Source organism: Colias eurytheme, chromosome 11 (assembly GCF_061535395.1).
Source record: "Colias eurytheme isolate Ceu_HAF_F1 chromosome 11, ilColEury1 Martin Lab GWU primary, whole genome shotgun sequence".
Lineage (NCBI taxonomy): Eukaryota > Metazoa > Arthropoda > Insecta > Lepidoptera > Pieridae > Colias > Colias eurytheme.
Window position 1 is genome coordinate 9,453,947 of NC_142990.1, and position 25,080 is coordinate 9,479,026.

A 25,080-nucleotide genomic window follows, 5' to 3' on the forward strand; every position below is an offset into this window, starting at 1 on the left:
TGTCTGTATGTGCGGATCCTTTTTCTTGTTAACACGATAGCGACCGAAATACTTTACTAATCGAGTCTTTTTTTTTCTCTTACGCTTGAGTATGCTCAGGAATAGAACCCTTTCATTTTTCAGGGTCTGATTCGATGTGGTTCAATTGTTATTAAATAAACAAAAATAATAATTAATAATATTTATTAAAAAAAATTATGAGGCGTGCACTTTTGGATTTTCCAATTTTTTTTTAAAACTATTTTTTAACTAGTTTAAATAACAAAAATGACATCAAAAATATCATGAACGTTAAAAATAGTGTTTTTTCTTAATATGTGTGTGTATGTATTATCTTACAAGTGCAATGTATGATACATAAAGACATTTTAAGTTTGAAAAATCAGATGTTTTGCGCGAAGTGACAGTAGTACCCACCTCAACGCTTCGCTTATGAGGCGTGCAATTAACGGGCGTTTCATAGGCTATTGGGAAATTCAAAATTAATGCGGAATCATTTAACCTACATGTACCGTGTTATAAATGATTACTTATAAAAATTATTATCTTTAGTAAGTAGGTAGGTACTAGGTCTACATACATATACAAGCGGTGGGTCCTTTTTTTGTACCTTACTCAGAGTTTTTCTCGTCGTATATTGAAACTCAATTGTATTATATTATGTTTAATACGAGTAGCAATATTTTTACCGAAAACTTATTTTAGTTTTAGAACTCGGCCCAGTAATTTATTAATTTGTTATTCTAATCGTTTTCACAGGAACTCTCACAACATACCTAAAAATAATGCATTTGTGGTTTGTCCATGCATAGAAGACAGGAGTAAAGAATAGATTTAATACAATGTTTGGTGGTATCCAACTAAATGTCCCAATGTAGTGTTATGGTCTATTAGAATTAATATTTAACATTCATTACATATGTATAATATGTCGTCCGTAATCCCTAAAGGGTTATGCAGAGAAGCACATGTACGCCACCCGCATTTCGCCAGTTATAAACCCCATGTAATGAAAGGAGCCTGTTGCGATAATCCGGACACAATTTCAATTTCAATGCAATTGAAGTTCCACACATTATGTTTGATTTGTGTGACCTTTAGAACGCAAGGCTAGAGTTTTGTATTACCAAAACTAATACAAAAAGGTTCATTCCAAATAACTTATTGTTTTCTTTGAACACGTGTGGTATAGACGCCGCGAATCAATGAGTAAAGGGCGCAAAGAAATCTAAATTGCTTCCAGAACCAATAAACGAATTGTTATTTGTAAACGAAATGTTATCACCACACGTAATTGAATTGTTTATTTGTGTTTGTTTCGATTTTTAACAGAGCGTGAAACTCACCTCTGTAATTGATTTTATGGAAATAATGAAGCGGTCGTCCGTGGAGCTATTAAAGGGGAGAATAAAGGTCATCAATTATACCATTTAAAGTTTTCGTAGTTTATTTGAAACAATTTGGTAATCGGTTTGAATAAAAAAGTTAAGCTCTACCTATCAAACGTAGGAAAGGGTAAAAAAACGTAGTATTAGCCTATACTTAACTATACTCGGACGCTTTAATTTTGAGATGTATTAGGTATAATTGAAATTAATCTATTACGGTAAGGTCAATCTAATATCTACAAATAAGACTAAAATACAATTTTTATATCTTTATAAACGTTTTTCTTCACACACAGTTTTCCTACGATGCCAAACACATTTAAAAATATAATCAGTACAGTGTAGCGAACTTTTCAAAAGCATAATAACGGAGTCCTGGCAGCGCGACGCATAGCCCGCCCCAGCATTCAATTCCACTAGTAATATTTGAATTAAACCACAGACGAATGCTCGAACCCGGGGCGGTTGTCGCCGAAATAGGATGGATGTCCCAGAAATGGGCTGCCGGCCCGAACACGCCTCATCTTGTCGCAGTAATTGATTTACGTACGCTCGCTTTAATGGATTTGTTGCTTTCATAATGTATTGCGAATGTTTTCGATGTTACCCCGCTGCTGATAAAGTTCAGCGCACTCGTTACTTACAGCTTAAACGATTTCGATTACTTTTCTGTTTAATTACTTTGGACGTATTAGTTTCAATTGCTTTTGTGGCACACGAACAGATAAAGTATCTGAATCCAGAGTAAAACAGGAATAGATAAAACTGTAGAGTGGAGATTTGAATTAATTCCTATTAATTTATTAACCGTCTTTTTTAGTTTATAGTGTAGAGGCTGTGGTAGAGGTCTTGCCTAATTTTTGTTATACATACCTACTACTTTTATGTGAGTGAATTTTTTCTTGTGTTATGAATTGTAAACTGTATTTTGAAATTTTGTACCCTATAAGTGATTTTTTGTGTTTAATTCAAAAGTATTGCGAAATAAATAATCCTAAAGGATCCATTATCACGATCTAACAAAAATAAAAGCCTTTCTTTGTTTCAAAGTCAGAACTCGGAAAAACTTCCTTTGTGGATTTTCCCGAATTTCCTCGCAATGTTAAATACGTTTCGTTTTGGTCGATTCACTTATCTTTACAATGGTAAATACGTTTCAACTTGTTGTGTGTTTTGTCCGTGAGGATTTTTAGATTAAACAATCTTAAATAAGGGGATATAAATGGATTGTCGGTATATATTAGTCCATGCATGAATGCATTATAGTATTGCTGTTAAGTTAATCATTTCACACGTTTGAAAAGTTTTCCAAACATTAAAAAATATAGAGCGTAGGTAGTCGAAAATATGAGCTTTTGTTTTACATTCAATAGGAGTGAATAGCATCATAACTTCCAGTTTTCCTCGTCAAATAGGAATTATTAGAGCTGATTAAATTTAATTTATTGAATAACAGTGTAAATCTTTATACAAATAAAAACAAAAACCTTTGTTTTGGAAAGTGCAGGTAAGGAAATGTAATCGGAAAGCATTAGAAGGGTACGGGATACAATCCCCAATTGTAAATTAAGCTGTTAAGACGTGATTCGGGCACAAATTGATATTAAGAACAACTGTTCTCACATTGGCTCCTTATCGTAACAATTAATAGCTTTTTCACCCGAGCTGCGGTTTAAGAGATTTGCGATGTTACTCCAAAAGGAAAATTGCTTAATGATCATTGTTTACGTTGGGTTACCTCTATGGGATTAGAGTGTATCAGAGGTACGAGTAGTGAACGTTACAGTACTATGGCAGGCCGTTAATGATAATACTGATATTTGACTGACCGGTTGGCTTGATTGGTAGTGGCCCTGCCTTACAAGCCAGAGGTCGTGGGTTCGATTCCCACCCGGGGCAAATATTTGTGTGATGAACATAAATGTTTGCTCTGTGTCTGGGTGTTAATTAATTATCTATGTCACGGCTAAAGGTAGGTGAGAACATAAACTTAAGATTAGCCGGCTAAACTTAGGTTTATTTTCGACGAGGTGTTAATGTTAGTTTGTTCTATCTTTAGCCGGCTAAACTTAAGTGTAACCGCAGGCCCGTGGCTAAAAATGTCGGGGTGGGTAGATTTGGTTAGCGCCGGGCCGGTGGAGGGCTTGAGGGGCCCGCACAGTGCCAGAAAACACTCGCCCTGTTCCTTACATGTATTATAGTAACCAAATCTACCCACCCCGACTCAGGGCAGAAAGCTGGTGGCTAGGTTAGGTTAGGTTAGAACTCTTAAGACCCGCACGAGCCGAGCGAGCGCAGCGAGCGTGCTGCGGCAGCAGCCGGCGAAGTGCCAGAAAACACTCGCCCTGTTCCTTACATGTATTATAGTAACCAAATCTACCCACCCCGACATTTTTAGCCACGGGCCTGCGGTTACACTTAAGTTTAGCCGGCTAAAGATAGAACAAACTAACATTAACACCTCGTCGAAAATAAACCTAAGTTTAGCCGGCTAATCTTAAGTTTATGTTCTCACCTACCTTTAGCCGTAACATCTATATAAGTAAAGTTTAAAAATTATATTATATTATGTGTGTTTACCAGCCATCTGGTTTCCATAACATAAGCGAAAGCTTAGTATGGGATCAGATTGTGCCGTGTGTGAAAATTGTCCTGATATATTTATTTATTTATTTAATATAATTATTAAAACTATACATATAAGACAATGAATAACGACAGTATAAACATTTTTAACATGGATAACAGTGTTAAGTAGGTAATATAAAGAATAGAAAGTTGGTACGAAAGATATTGTTTACAATTAGAGGCTTGGTATGGCTATAAGCAATTTGTTCCTTCTCTGTTTAATTTTTAGGCCCAAAGGGAGACATGCCACTGTCACATTTCGTTTAGTTTTGATTGAGGCAACTGCTTTGACCTACGGGTGTGTTATTCAAATATGTATCCGGCATTCGCAGACATTTTGAAATAACTTCCTTGTGATTAACTCACTATAAACATAAAGCTATAATGTAAGTTAATCTATAGTAACCGCATGTTTCTTGTTGTCTTCTTTCGACATTAAGTTTGTATAGTGAACTTTGAAGAATATTTTGAAGAATATTTTAATTGTTATTTAAATATAGGTAGAAATTATGATATTATACAGGTTAATAGTCGCCAGTAAAATATATAGAAGTAGAAGAAGAAGCTATAGATAATGATAGATAATATAATTAGTGGAGCTGAACCAAAAAAGGCGTGCTTTCATAATAACATTCATTATGATAATATGCCTTTAAAACTAACTACGGCACTTGAAAGTAATAGAATTGAAGCAATAATCTTTAAACGAGTCGCTTTAAAAATATGCGTAAAATTTTATGACTGATAAAATATTATGAAATCTATACGAAGCGTTGCAGACAATTCTTATTGATAACTAGCGGTCCGCCCCGGCTTCGCCCGTGGTACATATTTACGTTTTCTCTACGTAAAAACCATCCTCGTACTTCAAGGAATATAATAAAAAAAGAATTATTGAAATCGGTTCAGCCGTTCTCGAGTTATGCGCTTACCAACACATTTTGCGATTCATTTTTATATATAAGAAGACTAGCGGTCCGCCCCGGCTTCGCCCGTGGTACATATTTACGTTTTCTCTACATAAAAACCATCCTCATACTTCAAGGAATATAATAAAAAAAGAATTATCGAAATCGGTTCAGCCGTTCTCGAGTTATGCGCTTACCAACACATTTTGCGATTCATTTTTATATATAAGACTAGCAATGCCCTGCGGTTTCACCCGCATAGATAGCGATATCGTTACAGTGAAAAGTCTACTATAGGTCGGACTATAGGTTTAATTTTTAATCACATGAAAATCACCTTTACCCCGTCCCGCACTACGGCCTTTTTTTTTTTTTTTGTTTTAGTGGGGAAATCTTTCATAGATACCCACGGCCTCCGGGGGAGGGGCCGTGGGTTATGTCCTACCGACCAAAACCCCACTGTGTTCCGTCAAGACGCATATTGATAGAATTCCTCCGTGACCTCCGCACTACGGCCTGCTCGAGCAGTATACCTACTATTTTCTGTAGATTGACACTTTTAAAAATTCGTTATATCTTTTGAATGGAATATCCAATTCTTTTCATTTAAAAAGTATTTTGCTGGTATTGAAACAGTCTATAATAAAACATCATTTAATGGGATAAGGATTAATATATGTGTATGGATAACATGGTTTGATTACTGTCGGCACTTCTATTTACTTTGAAAACGTAAAAAAGTTGTTGTAGTAACATAACTACTGAAGATAGACATATGGTATCGCGGACTTTCTTGTAGATATTGATCCATTCTATAATACCGTAGAACATTTTTTTGTTCTATCTTCAATAGATTCCGCAGCGCACGCGATGACAGAAGTTTTATTGAGGATTTTTTTACACCTTGGGTTACTTTATTGCATTTTTGGTAAGGATCTCTAATTTTTTTGAAAATGCAATATAGCCTATGTTGCTCAGTAAAGATGCAGCTTTCTAATGGTGAAAGAATTTTTGAAATCGGTCCAGTAGTTTTTGCGTGAAAACCATACATACATACATACATACATACTTACAAACTTTTCCTCTTTATAATATTAGTATAGATAAAGAGACATTCATAAGATAAGATCTCGGATATTGATTACATGCTTCGCTGAAAATAGGTAAATGTGACACATGTAAGCGCAAAACCTTTGAACACGATTTGTTCGTTAATTGGCATGATTTCCTGTATTGTTGGTATCAGATATCTCAGCTTAGCTTGAAAACAATGGATATTTTAAGTAAATGAGTGGGAAAAGGAATGACAAATGAATCAGAGAATGTAATGGGATAAATAATATATTTGCAGAATTTAGTATTTAATTTGGTTCTTTAAAAATCGTAGAGTTGTGACATATCCTTTATTTCATAGTTTAACTAATTGACTCTGTAGTATTGTATAGTTAAAAAAATGCATACACCAAACAATGATTAAAAAACATGTAGGCACTAAAATCCGTTTCTCTTATTCCCCCTAACCACAAGGGAGATTTATAATATAACAAACTTTTATAATATTCCATCTAATTAATAGCATACGGAATAGTGGGACAGTTGTCTAATAATATCAAATTACCACTCTACCGAAGGGACACAGGCAGGAGAATAGTCAACAGGCTTATCTACAGTTTTTCGCGCTACCTGAAGGAATAGATAAATAAATAACTCTTATAAATAAACGTGTGTCTAAATATATAATTAATATGCAGTTACCGCATCAGTTATTTAAAGATTAACAGGCTCGTCTTCCGATAAAATAACAATCTTGGAACTATGTTTATCAAGCTTCATCACTCCAAAAAGGTAAACAATTACTATGGTAAGAGCACATATAAAGTTTGATAGTAGTATAATTAATGTGAACCTCCCAGGAGGTCTTCATTATACGGCATGATTGGATGGTCCTGTCTCACGTCTCCTTTGACGTTCGCAGTGTGTTAGTAGGCTAGTGTGCGTACGTAATTTTGTATGTAAATTACAATATGTATCGGAAAATACCTATGTAATAACAATGCCCATACACTTTTTGTGATTTGTGCACCTACTATTGATTGTTAATATTTCATTACTTGTCCATAAATTAAATATATGTATATTGTATTGGTACCAAGTACTTACCAATATTTTTTAAAAAGAGACCATAAACCTACCTTGCTAGCTTTATATTCACATCACCTTGTGTTTAGAAAAGTTTATGTCAATAATGTACACAGAATTAAAAGCTTGTGTCAGTGTATAAAATAGATTTATAGATTCTCAACAGTTCAACAGATGATCTTGGTGGTGCTCTATATCATGGAAGACTTATTTCATTACGACAAAAGCATTTTTGAACTTAACACTATTGAAATACCTATCTGATATGTACACGTATTTTCACACGTATTTATCAAATCAGATTTCTAAACGTGAACATTCAACGCAAGCATCTGCCCTACGCTTGGTCTACCACGCACTCAACAGACTTTACACGCTTTATTCTTTGTGTACAAAATCAAAAACCTGTATATGAAATGTGAAAATATTACAAGCAATGTTCATGTATTTTTTTCCATGATATTTGCATCAGCGAGTCGGTAGCAGCCGCGTCCACCGCAGACATGCGGTTACTTTTCTGTACTTAACATTAACGCCAACCAATTTTTAAAGTGAATCTTTTATATTATGGTGAAACTGAATTAATTTTGCTTTGTACTGTTTAACAATCTGTGTATATATCTCGGTGTTGTTTACGAATGGTTTTTAAACGCATTTTCTGGACTAAGTTGTTTTGGATAGCGTACAAATCTCGCCTAGCATTTACCGCTCTTCTAAAAACTTTGGCTTTGGTTTTGTATGTACAGATATGGTATCTCCCTAGTTACATTTAAAGTTGAATAAAATGATGATTTGTATAGCTAAATTGGTAATAATAGCCGGTTATATTGGCTCCGTTTATGTGGTGAATTAGGGTCTTAAAATTGGTTATTGGTAGTCGGAATCGGGTCTTAAAATTGCCTTCGTTTTTTGATTAAGGTATAAGGAAATTTTACCAACCCATTCGGGATAATCGAAGAGCTATATAAAAATTTATTGTGAGTATAATCGTTTCCTTGCGATTGTAGTTTCTAGACGTTCCGGGATCGATATTCGTTTAAGGTGAAAAGTGCTCGTCTGAGAAGTCATTACGATTTGGGTGTAGATTAATGTAATATTTTATATCAAAACGTAGTTCCTTAAATAGTTTTGATATTTTAGTTCTATGTATGTTTGTGTGCATGACGAAAAAATGAAACTGTTAAGATCAAAGATGATAATACCATAAATTGAAAAAAAAAAAAATTGCATGAGAAATAAGCCTTAGCTAAATTATCTCCATATCCTGGTGCTTTCCCGGTTCAACTAGAGGTTTCAATTCCGTCTTCTCAATTCTTCGTTGTATAGCGTATAGTGCTGAAATTCAAACTGTGGTCATCTTATATATAAAAATGAATCGCAAAATGTGTTGGTAAGCGCATAACTCGAGAACGGCTGAACCGATTTCGATAATTCTTTTTTTATTATATTCCTTGAAGTACGAGGATGGTTTTTATGTAGAGAAAACGTAAATATGTACCACGGGCGAAGCCGGGGCGAACCGCTAGTCAGTAATAATTATGCTTGATTTATGTGTCAAAATAAATACATAGCTATAATATTAACTTAGCTCCACAAAAAAAATCAGCATTATATTCAAAAGATTAAGATTTTCGTAAATTTCGTTGAAAGAAATGTTAAAGTACGTCAAAACTCCTACTAGTACTTTTTATTATAAAGATTAAGAATGGAATTTCCTTTGGAATTAATGTCGAAGCTGTTTCCAACCTTAACTCAATTTAATAGTATTCGAAGTAGCACCTAAAAGTCGATAACCCAATTTAAATTCGACTTAAGTCATAAATTAGCTCATTAGCCCCGTTTCAGTGAAATAATTCTGTAGTCTTGAAGTCACTTTTCAGTTATATTAGCCTTTTTATAAAACAACTAGCCCGGCTTGCCCGGGTTGACCTGGATATAAATTCATAAAACATAGCCTATGTCACTCAGGAAACTTTCTACTGGTGAAAGAGTTTTTAAAATTGGTCAGTATTTATTCAGTTAATAAAATCTTTTTGTAATATATTTTTCCTTTATATCATATCAGTAGATAATATGAACTTGCACACATTATTGTTCTAATGTAGAGCATTTTTAATTTCCGATCGAAAACACTTTGAATTTAGCTGTGTTTTCTTTCAAAAATTATAACAACCAGTAAAAATAAATGACAATCAGATTTTGACTTATTTTCTGAACGAAACAAAGTCGAGTTGGTTAGGCTCAAAGGACTGAGAGTTGCCACTTTAAAAAAGAGAAGGAGTAGACTGTAGAGGCAGTTTTTATTTATCCTTGTTGTTATTTTAGAACTGGACGAGAACCATTCTTGAATATGCTTGTGTCCCGTGTAGCTGAAAAACTAAAAACACCATAACAATAAGAATTATATTTATAACCACATTTCATAAGCTACTGAGTACGCTGGATAATGTAGATAAAGGTAATCTTAAAAAATAACTTATAATATAAGAGCCCACGACGGCCAGACTTTCCTTTCTTTCGGAAAGTTGAAAGTTTCTCTGTATATGTCTCCTATACAGATAAGAACGACCAGCGACTATCAAGTTTGGGTTGTGGTTACTTTGGCAGGAAACAGGTAGTAAGGGTGTATAAAATTGTACCTAACTTTCATTATAGTTGAAAAGCTAAATTTTATATATGTTACTTGGGGACCTATAAAAAGACATTACCTTAAGAGCCAGACAGTTTTCATGGTTCTTACATCTAGCCAGACACATTTAAAAAATAACTAACATATCATCAAATTCACATAACTACCTAAAAGCGTAACAAATATGAAATAACCCACTAAAAACATTAGTTAACTATAATTATTAAAAAAATAAAAGTATAATATATAAGTAATAAAGTTATTACTTATCTTTACTTAGACTTATGTTGATGGAATTTCACGTATCCCGATGACTTTTTTATTGTGTCATCGAGATACGTGAAATTTCATCAACATAAACCCCCGTAAAAGATAAGTAATAACTTTATTACTTATATATTATACTTTTATTTTTTTAATAATTATAGTTAACTAATGTTTTAGTGGGTTATTTCATATTTGTTACGCTTTTAGGTAGTTATGTGAATTTGATGATATGTTAGTTATTTTTTAAATGTGTCTGGCTAGATGTAAGAACCATGAAAACTGTCTGGCTCTTAAGGTAATGTCTTTTTATAGGTCCCCAAGTAACATATATAAAATTTAGCTTTTAAACTATAATGAAAGTTAGGTACTATTTTATACACCTTCACTACCTGTTTCCTGCCAAAGTAACCACAACCCAAACTTGATAGTCGCTGGTCGTTCTTATCTGTATAGGAGACATATACAGAGAAACTTTCAACTTTCCGAAAGAAAGGAAAGTCTGGCCGTCGTGGGCTCTTGATCTATTATAAAAACTGATTTGAGATTTAAAATGGCAACTGAAGAAAATTCCATTCTTTCAAAGCAATGCTAACGTTTAATTACAATAACTGACTACGTAAATGTCTTTGGCCAGACAATTACAAGGTTCACGAGGAAAACGCTAGAAGCTATCTAGACGTTTATTATTATTAAAAATCTGCGTTTATCCCGGCTCGAGCGATGCAGCTTAGCGGAAGTTTTTCTGATTAGCAGCAAGACGGGTTCATTAAAAACTTTTCTGACCTTCCCTGACTCATTTGCTAGTAAATGGTTAACAAACTAACAAGATATATTTTCAAAGTTGGACGGCTTCACTTTCAATTTTGTTCTTTGACTTGATGTTTTAGCATTTAACACGTCTTTGAACGTATCTTGTGTAAAATGAAATGCGGTGTTAATTAAATTGGAGGTGTTTATTCTTTGAAGCTAGATGATGAATGTACATCTGCATTAGTAGTTTGTATTATATTATCTGTGACTGCATATAAATAAACTTGCACATTTTCACAGGATAAATTTAAGGATAGAAAACTGTTCTTTTTTAGTTACCTAGTTCCTTTTCGTTTAATAGGCTCCGAACAAAAACTTATGGATATTATTTTGTTAAATAGGACAGTGGCGCTGACACAATATTTGGTTTTAAAATAAGAAATGTTTTGTTTTTCCTTCGCTAGGTTGGTCTCTGAAGCTGTAAATGAAAAAAAGATGGCATCTCAGTTCTTATAACAATTTCTTTGAATAAAGAAAGATTTAAGTTTGTATTTGGCTTTTCAATTCTCGTTTACCTCTAGTTTTTACTTAGGAATCTGATGGGTTCCGTACGTAGCCTTTAGCCGAAGTTTAACAAAGTGAACTAACTCTTGTAATTGACTCAGCGCAGGAATCTTGCTCATTATTCCCTCGACTATTTCGCCTTTGTAAAGCCATCCTAATCCATTCATTATTATGGATTATTTACGAGTAGGTGAAATCTGGATAGCGTGTGAATGTATTATGCATTTAATCTATCATCTTATTCTGTGGGGACATTGTGATATTTCTTGTTTATAATATCTACCTATCAAATATGTAAAGTTTTCCCTGAGATAGGTGATTCCTTTTGAGTAAACGTAAGACAGTTCAAATTTATCAACTAATATGTCATTGGTCTTTTATCAGAAAGCTCTTTTATCTTTGTTTGCACAAATCTTCAATTTAAAAAGGTTTTCATGATAAAGGCTCATGATCCAAACTAGCACAAATCTAAGGCCTAAGCTTATACAGTATACACATTATCGTTACGTTAGTTTCTAATCTAATACTGAACACATAATTCCTGCTATAGATATCTAAATAGGCACTTCGGTACAGCTACCAAGAAGGAATATAAACACAATTTGTTAGCAAGAACGCGATAAAAATGTTAAATTGTGTTTGAAAGCAAATATGCAGTAACTGAGAAGTTTATAAAGAACAAGTGATGCTTAAACCGAACTTTTTATATCACTAGGAGACATTACAAGGGGATCCAAACGTGTAATCTTAGTTTAGCAGTTTCCGCTCTGAGCGACCGTTTCTCTTTATTTGCTCAAACATCTAGTTAAGCCAATCTTAAAGTTCTCATTTCTTTAGCAATTGGAATGTTTTGTTTATGTTAAATAGGAAGTTGGGTGTTTCGTTCCGTGTTATTCTTTGTAAGTGAAGGCAGTCTGCTAATCAGTATACGAACAATATTTAACTTTCCATTGTTAAGGATAGTGCAACATGCATGCTGAAGTTTGGATCATGTAAAGTTATTAATATGGGTAGGCACAACTTTTTGTTTTGTAAGGAATAATTATTTATAAAACAAATGTATTTGCGAAACAATAAAACATTAAATTGTTTAAACTCTGTATGTAAAATAAAAATGTATGTACCTGCAAATAAGATCTGTATACACCTTGTGCTTTTGTTTTTTGAGTCAAATAAACTTTATTTTATTTATTTTTTTTTTTAATTATAAAGTAACTTAACTGACTGCATAGTTCCTTAGGTACAAGATGAGGATAAATGAATAAACATTTTGATAATAATTGTTTTCAAAACTAATGAATTAAAGAATAACATTGGCAAATAGATTAAATCTAAAAATAAATCTCGATATTGTTATAAAAATAAGATTGTGTTCCAACTTAAATAGAAAACAAGAATTTTGATTTGCAAACATACGCACACGAAGGTCGTCTTACCTAGGGAGCGCTTGATAATTTAGTTTCCATATTGTGTTATTATTTCATCTTTTATCCCTTCAAGATAATTGAATAATTTTAAAAGTAATAAATACATAACCAATAAAACTATAAAACGCCAATCCGTTAAATTGTTGAAAACACTCCGTATCTAAAATGCTATTGAGGTGCGATCAAAACAAGTCTACAAGAATGCAGCGAGTTCCGAAGGAAAGCTAATCGAACAGATTCCGGACTGATCCGATTTGATTCCGGAATGCCGTTGGACCTGTGTAATTAAAATTGCCGCCTTTTAAGTAATATTCAGTCACCTGCTTTGAAAGACAGAGAGCTGGTAATGAAGTTTATGCTCGTTTTTGATTTGCTTCTAATTTAATATAATTGCTAGTGGAGATAATTAATGGCATCCAATTAAAATCGGTAAAACCAACACACTTCTAGTTAATAACTACCTATATTTAGTTCCTATTCATTATTTAATTTGTAAGCTTTAACTTCAAATTAAATAATTAGTGCATTCAAAACTAGGACCACCATTCTTCAATAGTTAAAGTATTAACAAAGCTCGTTTGATTTAAAAAACATTTGTACCAACCAATATGGCACAAAATATTATATAATTTTATCTGACTGTAAAAACGGTATCTGAATAACGTCATTGAAAATGTTTTGTTTGAGAATTTTTTGCACAAAATTGTAGATTATTGGATTTAGGCCGTTGTTGTATGCTATTTTAATATTGATACAGGATTCACAGTCTGTGGCTTCCAAATAGGGTTGACAGTTTTTATTCAGGCATGTAGAGCAAAACCCTACCGAATATATTAAATGAAATCGTCGGTGTTTATTGAAATATTGTTATACATCGTCCGTCGTGTCGGTACATTTATTGCAACACTATCGGTATCTTCGTCATAAAGTTAATATTATGTACTTGATCTTAGTTTTAAATAACATTACGTCGAGATTTTTTCTTCTCAGATATTCGATCTCACTCGAAGCCTTAAAATTTAGATTATCGAAACCAGTAGAATAATAAAGTACACTAACAAAATGTTATTACTTTGATGATAGCATTAAATGTCAGCAACTCTGAGCCATCGCAGTTCCTTCACTGGAGAAGTGTTCTCGAAGGAATTTGGCCCCATCTCACCCGTGAATAGTTCGCAAACTTTATTTGGATTTAGCATGAACTTCGACAACCTGACATTAAACACCATTCTTTGGATTATTCCAATATTTTTGTAGATATTCGAGCCACTTATTACGAAATATAAATGCTGTATATTAAATGTATGTAATGATATTTGAAATCAAACTAGCTCTAGGGATTATAAGGTGTAAACAAGTGTAGTTGTCAAAGCAATATTGGATTGGTGGTGAAGAATGGAGGATCTCTAGAGAGACGTGAAGGGCGTCCTAACTAACCGATGTTCAAGGTTCCCTCTGGGAGATCCACGTACCGAGTTTATCTGTTAACTGACTGGAGGTCGTATTGAAAACGGTTACGGGCTTGAAGTAACTGTATTGTAAGATTTGCAAAGCTTTTTAATTACATCTGTTCAATGCAATTTCTGACTTAAATTTTTATCTTATAAATTAGCAGCCCTGCCTGCTTTCCATTTTACAGAAAAAGTATTAGGAATTATATGTTTTCATTTTATTACCTAACTAAAAATTTGCGTCGTTCTTGTAATTGTATAGTGTTTTTGTTAAAAAAATACTGTCATGGTGGGTCACGCAGTTAGATATTTATAAAAATAAAATTGGTGTTCTTAAGAAAACATTTAGATATAAAATAACATGATCTTTATTCACTAGATATCGAATAAGTAACTACGTTGAAAATTTAATATCCAAAAATATCAAATTGTGAAATTAAATACTTGGCAGCGCATTAATATCGTAATTTATTTTTAAAGTATTTTTCATTACGCCTTGATTTATGAGACGTATTCATTGAATTTTATATAACGTTGACTTCCAATGCGGGTAATAATAATCATCTTTGTTTAAATAAAAAATATTTTAGAGGATAAACGAAATGAGTTTAGTACAATGTGACTCTAAAGAGCGCTGGTTTTTGAAGTGAAACTTCTTTATCGGGGTTGGACAAAAATTATTTACTGTAACATTTTTGCGTTACGCCGTACGCGTGACATTTTTGCGTTACGCCGTACGCGTGACATTTTTGCGTTACGCCATACTCGTGACATTTTTAAGGTGATAAAGAAGTTTCACTTCTTACGTGTGTACTGTAGTACACGCATACATTTTTTATTTTTTAATACGTTTTATAGGGTATGGATTAATAATGAAAGATAGTAGAGTATCTATATCTCAGCATAGTTTCTTGACTAATATTATTTGGGAATGGAGGGAATACTATTATATAGGCTCTGTCGCACCAACAATATTGTTTTTTTTATTTTTCAGATACTGTAGGGTACAAGAATTCCACTACTACATGCTACTACTAAGGAATGAGTGGTAACCTAAATGACATCAAGATCCATACAGCCGTTTTTGTGTGATAATTTCATCGATCCTCACAAGACTTAATTCTATAACAATAAATATACATATCATAATTATATCACTATTTTATTTTAAGCCCAAAACTATTATATCACCAACTTAACAACCCTATAAGCCAGTTTGGAAAGCCCCAAATGTGTTATTGTTATTTAATGCTGAATTGTTTATGAGTTTCCCCCGACCTTTCAAGTTTTAAGTTCGGTTCCATGTTATGTAACTAAACTTCATTGGGTATAAGAACACTTATAAACGCAAAGCTTTGTTAACCATTATTGAGATTTTAGTTTATTTTGTATTTAAATTAAGAAGTAATACAACTTTGACATTTCTTATATTTCTAAAAAAAAGTCACAATTCTTATTTCTACTTAGATACTCTATCTAATTTTTTAAATTGATACATATTACTTGGTTCTTTATTTTTTTTCTGAAATTAGATGTTTAAGTTTACACTATAATCTATGTAGGATCACTATATTCTTGCTGAATTGTGGGCATTTCACATTCCTAATTGATTGATCGTCTTTACAGACACTTGATCTTTTGCAGCCAGACTGAGACTTTTTTTTTGTTAGTTCATACTGAACTTAGACTAGACTGATGATCTGATGAAAGTTACAGGCAACCCCTGGATGCAGGCCGCTGGTGATCAATGGTACTGGAAATCTTTGGAGCTTACGCCTAAAACGACGATGTTGAAATGTGTTTTTAGAAATCTACACTTTAACATTTTTCAGTTATGTACCGTACAGAAGACTTATACAAAGTTCCCTTTCATTGATATTTAAGCAATTTTATAAGAAAACTTACAATGATTATACCTCACGAAAGATATTGTCTAACCCAAATAAAGAAAAGCGTAACTTACATTTAATTTTTAGGTCACGTTTTCATTAAACAAGGCCTTACTTCCACGTGGTGAAAACGCAATAACAAAAGCTATTCATCCACAAGCGATAACATTGTATCCAAAGGCATTTGATTAAAACCGCATTCGCGACACACGCTTTGCTTTAAAAAAGGCAACGCTGCTACATTTTGGAGAAAACTAAAGTTAGATTGTGTTAATTAAATATTATATTCACTTTTTTAATAAATAGCGAATAGTAGTTCATCAATATTAAATGTTCAATTAAATCACCACAATTATATCGTGCTATGGTTCCGTCGATAAACATTAAACAGTATGAATAATAATGTATAAATATCTAGATTTTGCTATTATTTTTGAATCCTCATCCTACTAATATTATAAAGGCGAAAGTTTGTTTGGATGTATGGATGTTTGTTACTCTTTCACGTAAAAACTACTGAATGGATTGGAATGAAACTTTACCACAATATAGCTTATACATCAGAATAACACATAGGATAGGTTTTATCCCGGAAATCCCACGGGAACGGGAACTATGCGGGTTTTCCTTTGAAAACGCGGGTGAAGCCGCGGGCGGAAATCTAGTAAATAATATTTATATCTTTGTCATCTGTAATAGTATGATTTATAATTTTTATGTCACCTTAAACTATTTTGAATGTCGCATAATGTAATTGGATATAATACAAATAAAATAACATCCATATTTAGAAAACACAGCCTTTAATAGGTAAATAACTTTGTCCATAATAAAATGTTCATTAAAATTAGTGCACTATTGTGAACCATGTTTTCATGTCTAATATTCCTTCTATAAATAACGCCCAGGTAAACTCCGCAATGCATCCATTTAGTACACAAAATAAAAGCTGACGACACAATGCACATTAAAATTACTTAAAGTTTGCAGCTTATGTAGCAGTAAGTCGAGTTTTAATAAAACATCCTACGGACAGTATGAATACGTAATAAATGCAGTCAATACACAAAGAGAGACGATTTGCATGCATTTAAAGTGCACTTAAAATATTTTAAGGCGTTCGCAAACGGTCTTCGTTTAAAATTATGGATATTAAAATTATAGTATTGAAATTAAATTAAGAAATGTACAAACTACAAATTAAAAATGAAATAACTCAAATTTCACTTAAATCTTTATCAGGTACTATTTCATTTTTACTTAAATTTTTACTTTTATATATTTTATAATAATACACTAGCCTGACATACGTATAGACCTATGCGTATACATTTAAAAAAGTGTAATAATAAAAACAAATGAAAGCAATTTTTAATAGTTACTTTGTTTTTAGATTCTGTAAAATCTGTTTCTATCAAATTATCTCCTTATTCATATTTATACATATACGTATATACCCACATAATAGATTCCAATGAGAGTCCATCTGTAAATTTAAAAAAAAAGGTCATTTCATTGTCTGTTTGATGCAGCTATAAGAGCTTACTTTAAATATCTTAGGAAGTACTTGAGCGCCAGTTTGCTATTCCGCATTATTTTATTGACTCAAAAATTATTGGTCCTTGGAACAAGGAAGTTCTCTTCGTCTTAGTAAATTTCCCTGCAGTTATCTATTTATAACAAGATGGTTTGTAGCTGAGTTTGAGGGGGAATCACACAAAAATATCTTCTGGTTATAGGCTCTATTTCAGGAGCATTTTCCCTATCACTTGTTTATATAGGGCGTAAGTATGGAAACTTGTAATAAAATCCAACTAATATGCGAAACTAAATATTAACCTAAAATCCTACTTAATGCGAAAATTTGTGAGGATGTATGGATGTTTGTTACTCTTTCACGCAAATAATACTGAACCAATTACAATGAAAATAGGTATGTAGGTAGCTGAAGACTACCGGAGAGAGAGAGAGAGATCAGAATAAGACATATTATGATGGACATATGCTACTTTTTATCGCGGATAACCCACAGGAACGGGAACTATGCGGTTATTTTTTAAAACGCGAGCGAAACCGATGGCGCAATTCTAATCTAGTATTTTTAATAATTAGAATTTTACATTTGCGCGATTAGGGGTGCTACGAATATCTTAAACAAAAGCTTACAAACAATAACTAGCTTCTGACTTCCATTATAAATAAGTTTTTTTTAAATTGTATCTCTTCCCTTCTATCAACAATGTCTGTCAATTGTCAGAGCGAGTGTAGAAACTTTATTGCGGTGTGAAAACGTGGTGAAAACACCAAACATAACTCTTGATGTTGAATGTTGAAGAATTGTTTTATATCTTACATAAAAATAATAAAGATTCAACTGGTTTGTAAAATTTATAGCAAATATCACTTATTTTATTTTTATAGGGATTATATATATATTATATATGAATATAACGTTATTGAAATCTTGTATTTTAATTTCAGATATAATATGTTTCTTCACAATAAACAATAAAAATACAGTTTTCATACGTAATAATACATAACAATATATTATAGGTTAAACTCTCTCTCTCCTAAAAACAATTTATTTATTTTTGTTAACATGGCGGTGTGGTCACAAGCATTTGGAACTTCCCTTTTAAGTTATATAAACCTGTAGTAGGGAAGTTCCCTCTTCCTCAGTTAAATATAGCAACATGCTAACAATACAGCAATACAAAATTTACTTAATTTACTCTTACAAATATATAAACTCCAATTAAATTCGAATGCAAAGCACATCTCAACGTTAACCGCATTAAAATAGCCTCAAAATTGTGGAGACTTGTACAAGAGATTCAGATTAAACTTCCTACTAGTTTAACGCTTGAGGCCTGAAATTCCGAATTAAGGAGTCCAATTAGCAAGAACGACCTCCGTATGTGAGGCATAAACATTTCGAACACTGTTCAACTGTTGTTAAGAGGGTTCCGTGAAGACAAGTGATGGTGCTATATATAGTAGACACCCTTGAATGAGTTGTTTTCCTTTAAATGTGGGTTTGTCTCCGAAATGTTATATTTGAATATGAATTTTGATTGAACGTTCTAAATATAGCGTAGAATAATTAATTGTTTATTTTTATTTGGTTGAGACTGATTTAGAAAATGATGAATTTAAGATATGTAAGTTTTAATCGTAATGTAGTCGTTTTGATAGGTACGTAGGTTTAACTTTCGAAAAAGTAAAATTAGGTACTTATAAAGTGATAATTTCTCACTTAAATTTTATTTGTGACAATTGACAAAGGTATTATGTGAGTAATATTTTACCGAACTATCGCGTTATGTCTTTTAAATAAATCAAATGAAAATATATAGTCAATAAAAATAGAATTATTCAAATAAACATTACCATTCACGCAGTGTACGCACAAAAGGTTGTCAATCTGCTCATAAATACGCTAATTGTAATAAAATTAATTTCGTAATTGTTAATATTCAATTATTGTTTATTTAAAATTAATTCATTTTCAATTATGAATAAATAATTGTGTAAGCTGCGGGCAATATCAATTTATTGACTTAACATTTATATAATGAAATTCAATGTAACCTATATTAAATATAAACAATTCTAACTACTGTTTATAAAAATTATAACACAATAATAAACATATAAAATGTCCAGACATTGAAAAACAACGTCATTGTTTCTCTATTCTGAACATTATTCTAGTAAAATGTAACAGAATAAATCATACTTCTTACATACATTTTCAAATCATAACTCTCCTTTTATTGTAGTTGGGTAAATCCAAATAGACTAAATATATTTTAGTGTTAGAGAGTCCTTCAAAACGCCAGTAAAATAATAAAATAAATGTTTAAGTATACGTATATCTCCCTAGATAAATATCTTCGAATAAATTTCATATGTAACTCGCCTGTCTTGTAAGCTGTGAGGTTTTTGGGCATAGAGTTATTAAGGTATAGAGTATACTTTTGCGGTTCATTTAAACCAAAAACTGTTTGAATTAAATACAAGTTCACAAATCTCACAGCATAAGTCTTTTCAATTTCATAAATCAACAATGCTTTTTTGTATATTGAAACCATAATATACATAAATTTGTTACGATACATTGTATGACAATACGGTGATCACTTCTAATTTTCTTAGTTCTATTTTTGTACGTGTCTATAGTTTAATAGGTCTACACTGAAGAGGGTTCGTTGACGGAAGGATTGGCCTGGGTTAACAAATTGGATAACTTATGTTGGAAAAAATCCCGAGGGTTATGGAAATTTCGAGAACCCTTGAGCGAGGTAAGGGTCAGGTTTCCAGCTCTTTAATTAGCATGCAGGAGAGATTTCGCTTTTATTTTTATTATGAAATATGACCGTTGTTTAGAAACATTTGTGACTGGAACATTAAAAGATATTTATTGTAACAATTTGTTTCATTCATTGCTTTTGACGCCATTTTTTAAATACTTAAAAGGTGAGTGCATTTTTTGGTAGATGAGTCATCAATTTTGTTTAAATAGGGGAAGAAAATTTTGGCTTTTTTCAGCTTTTTGCTTTTCTTAAAGAGCCTTTTACGTGAGTTACTCGTGTTACATTTTGGTTCTTTTCCTGTTTTTTGCTAACACACATTATATATTAAATAATAAGTATACAAAAGTTACATTCTTCCTGGAATTTTTATTGTAATTTACTTGAATATACATACACAAAGTTTACACGTCTTACTGACTGATCTTCCCAGAAAATGTTTTAATTTGAATGACAGTTGACATCTAACAAAGTAAAAAGAGTTTCTAGATTCAAGTTCTCTCATGAATTAATGTTTTGTTTCGGGGAAATGAAGATAATTTATTATATTTACGTTTAAAAGACAATTGAAATTAGATTTCATGTTAAAATGTTCATGTTTTCGGTCTTAGCAAAGTTGGTATTCAACTTTATGAAATTATAGCAATATCTAGTACAAATAATTTTGAACAACGTTATTTGCCTTCTAGCATATTTGCTATTGTCAAACGAAATTGTATGGCTGAGTAACACACGTGTCTAAATAAATTTTACTAAATTATTAGCTAGTACTCATTTTTGATTGCGAATTTCAAGTGAAAATTTTGTTTAAAATCCTTTCACAAAAAGCAGTACAAAGAGCATGTTTTTGAAACACAGTTCCTTTCCATCAGTTATGGCAGGAAAGTTCGATACGTCATAAGATTAATAGTCCGAATATCCATTGTCTACTGTTGTCCGCGATTTGGCCCTTTTATGAATTTCGTGGGCCATTGTTTTGCACCGGATTAACAAAAAAGTTTTAAAAAAGTTCTTAAACATTGCCCAGTCTCAGCTGACACTCGAAAATAGTAACGCCACAATCCCGACCGTGTTGCGACGACAGAAGACGCACAATACTAGACTAATGCTTTTCCCCGAAAATATAATTATGTAGTCTAAATAACGAGGTCACGAATATTTTTTGTTTTTTGTCGGTCATTTAAAACTTTCATTAGTGAATTCGTGCGCGCTAAAAATTCCACTTTATTTTTCTTTAAGTTGTTTAATTAAATCGTTGCGAATGGGGCTCGGCTGCAACATGAATGTTTTCGCTGTAAACGACGTCTGAAACTTTTTAAAATTTACGCTCGCGTTTTAAACCTAGGTAGATAAAAGTAAAACTAACTGGCCTTTGAGTGCAGCGCGGTTTGTTTAGCACTAAAATTGTGGCTAGCTTTGGAAAAGTTAAGCAATTAGTGTTGAACCGACATTTTTGAAAATGGCAACCATCGCGAAAATATTCTGGTTCATTTGTGCACTAGAACTTGACGTTCGAAGGAAATCGAGTTGTGAAATCGTAGTATTTAGGCGATTAACACACGGCACCGCGCACCGCGGCGGTTGGCAGTGAATCCCTACGAGGAACGGACTGTTCGACCGCGCGGTCGGGCGGTGTATGTGTGTTTGGTATCAACGGATTTAATAGAAGCCAATGCAACTTGAGAACCGCTTCACCGCCAACCGCGGCGGGACGCGGCACCGTGTGTTAATCGCCTATAAGTGAAACTTTTATTACATCGTTTCAAACTTTTTGGTCTGTGTAGCGCATGTCGCGTGACGGTCGGCTGCCGAGTAGGTATAAAGCAGTGTTCGGAACCGTATGATAATTATCGTACAAATACGATAATTTTGTGCCTAAGTTTCACTTTTACCGTGGTTTCATAAAACCACACATCATTTTTTTTATCTTCACTCTGTTAGTTTAATTAATGCAAGGCTTTTTTGAGAAATTAGAAAATTAATAATATTCTTGCAAACTTTCTCAGGCATACGTACCTAGAGTAAAATTTTAATTATAATGCTTGCACAGAGGCACGTAATTTACTAGACTAAAACCTAGGATTCTAGGTTTTCATCTTTAGCATTCAGGTAACAATAGAACAGCAAAACGCTATGCTTTTCTTCAATTATTTTCTATTTAAATCTTTTGTGTATCTTAGGTTTAAATATTTTATTTAAATATAAGTAAATTACACATTTCAATCAATTTTGAAATATTTATGTAACCTAAATATGTTTTTATTCAATTAAAATTAAATTTAATAATTTGAAACGACGATGTTTCAAATTTCCGATTATTTATGTTTTGATCAAGCAGAAATAATTTTAGCTAAAACTGCTGTTTAAAATTGATTTGTTTAATATAGGGAATAATTAAGATATGTATATGTACAACGCATAATTAAAATAACTTTCTAGTTTGTCTACGCCTAGTTTCACTATTCTAAACTTAAAAGATTCCAACAAAATATTCACCTTCAATAGCTGAATATCGAAAAGGTGTACAAAGAAAATCAGGATCGTTGGAAGGTATTTTTATGGCCATTCGATTAGACAAAGGTGTGTGGTATGTGAGAAGAGATTAAACATTCTCGGGCGTCGCATTCCGGCCCTGGGTTGTTTACAACCCGTGGAGTGGCAGTGATCGCGGGTTGTTGTTAAGTTGATTGGTTGCTTTTTGTTCTAGATGACCTCAAATAGGTATATTAATAAAAAAAGGCATTAAAATTTGGTATATTAATAACAATAAGTGGACTGGCGAAATAGTTATTAAACGGTGATTAAGTTAATTAGCCGTTTGTTCTTTTAAATCCGGCCCTGGAATTTATAACTACCAGTGGAGTGGCGGGGTTGGCAGAAGATATTTAAATCAGTGGTGTAGCTATTTTATCTGTTGTTTTCTGTTATCGATCCGGCCCTGGCTTGAAACTGAGAGAACATTAATTAATAACTAAGAACACAAATTTGAGCTTAACTTCAAATGAGAACTAAAATTGCTACAAGACTATATTCTTAGACACGAAGAAAAGAATAAAAAAATTGAGTAAACAGTTCAAATCTAAAGTTTTATTATTTTATTAAAATGTACGTACCTTAAAACGTCAATAAAAGTTAAATCTAAAAAAGGAGTTTAGAATTTCAATAGAGCAGACCCGCTTCAGTCTATTCTATGGACCGCTTAGATCTCTGGCCATTGAGGCCTAGCATGCGGCTAATGTAGGTGAGATTTACCGCACTCGTTTTAAGTAGTTTGTTTAGATCGTGTTCATTGAAAGCGATTTTAATTTGTTTTGTTTTACGTAAATTAGCTCGTACTAAGTTGTCCTTTTCGTTTTATTACGTGAAAAAACGTAACGGAGCTTTTTGCGTTGCTTAAAATATTTAGAATTTCTGAAGCAAATTATTATATCGTAAGTACAATTACTAAGATAATCTTAATGTATAAATTGATTATAGCCCATAAAATAAAATATTTTAACGACAAAATTGAAGCTTTAAATACACCTTTTCATGTTTAATCTGTGTCGTATTGGTCACTTAGCCAGCACAATCGGTTTTAGATGAAAGTTCAGCTGAAATTCAAATTAAGGACAGCCAACTTCCAGGAAGCCTCTCAACTCAGCTACGGACAAATAGAGTTTGCAGCGTGGAACGCAGAACACATTGATATATTTTTGACTGATAGATAAATTCCACGAATTCAAATAAGAATAAAAATGCACGCCGGTTTTATTGGAACAAGATTACTATGCCAACTAGTTCGATTCACATATTCAGTTCGAGTATCTCGGTTGGCCAACATTTTCCTATTTTTTCCACATTTTCATGGAGTTAGTTTCAAGTATATTCGCATCAGTAAACAGTTCGACACGTCGACATGGCGACGGTAAACTTTTGATATATTCAGCGAAACTTTGGGGACAGATGTTCGAAAAACGAGTAATGCCTTCACGCCGCATTTATTGAATAATTACATGGGGTGAATTAAAATATGTGGAACTTTGATTTGGAGTGGCTGTTTATAATAGAACGGTCATTTTGACGTTATGAAAATCACATGTTAAAGTTTATTTTGTTTTAATTTCCAGATCATTTAATGGATGGGACTATTGAGAGTGTTGTTTTATTTTGATTTTTAATTGGAACCTCAGTTTGCATAACTACGAGTATTCACGTAGCATTAGCAACTATTAAGTATTCTGTGGCAGTAGTGAGATGAGATGCTGATGGAATTTACAAATATGTACGATTTTTGTTATTGTTATTCAAGTAGGCATCAAAATGTATTGTTCGAATACTGCCATCACCATAAAGATTTTCCCCCCAAAACTGTCATCGAAGTGTAAAATTGCTTCATTTTTGTCAAATATTAAATAACCGTCAATCCAAACAAACGACTGTCAAATTTATTCCGTTTGATGTTCAAACAATGCGATATCGTCCCCTAAACCATAATTAAATTATAAAGACTTGTATTGTTGTCTAAGCGGATTAATTTACCTGAATAATTTATTTAATCTGTTAAAATTGAAATTCAGTCTAGTTAAGTTAACTTTCATAATTCCAGCGGAATGAATTGTACTGTTATTCGTTCCAAAAGATTTTGTTACTCCAACAAAACTGCGCTTTCATACCTTTTATGTTTTTTGTATCCTTTGTGTATTTTGTAAATAAGTGTTTTAAGTTTTGAATGGCTTTTGTGA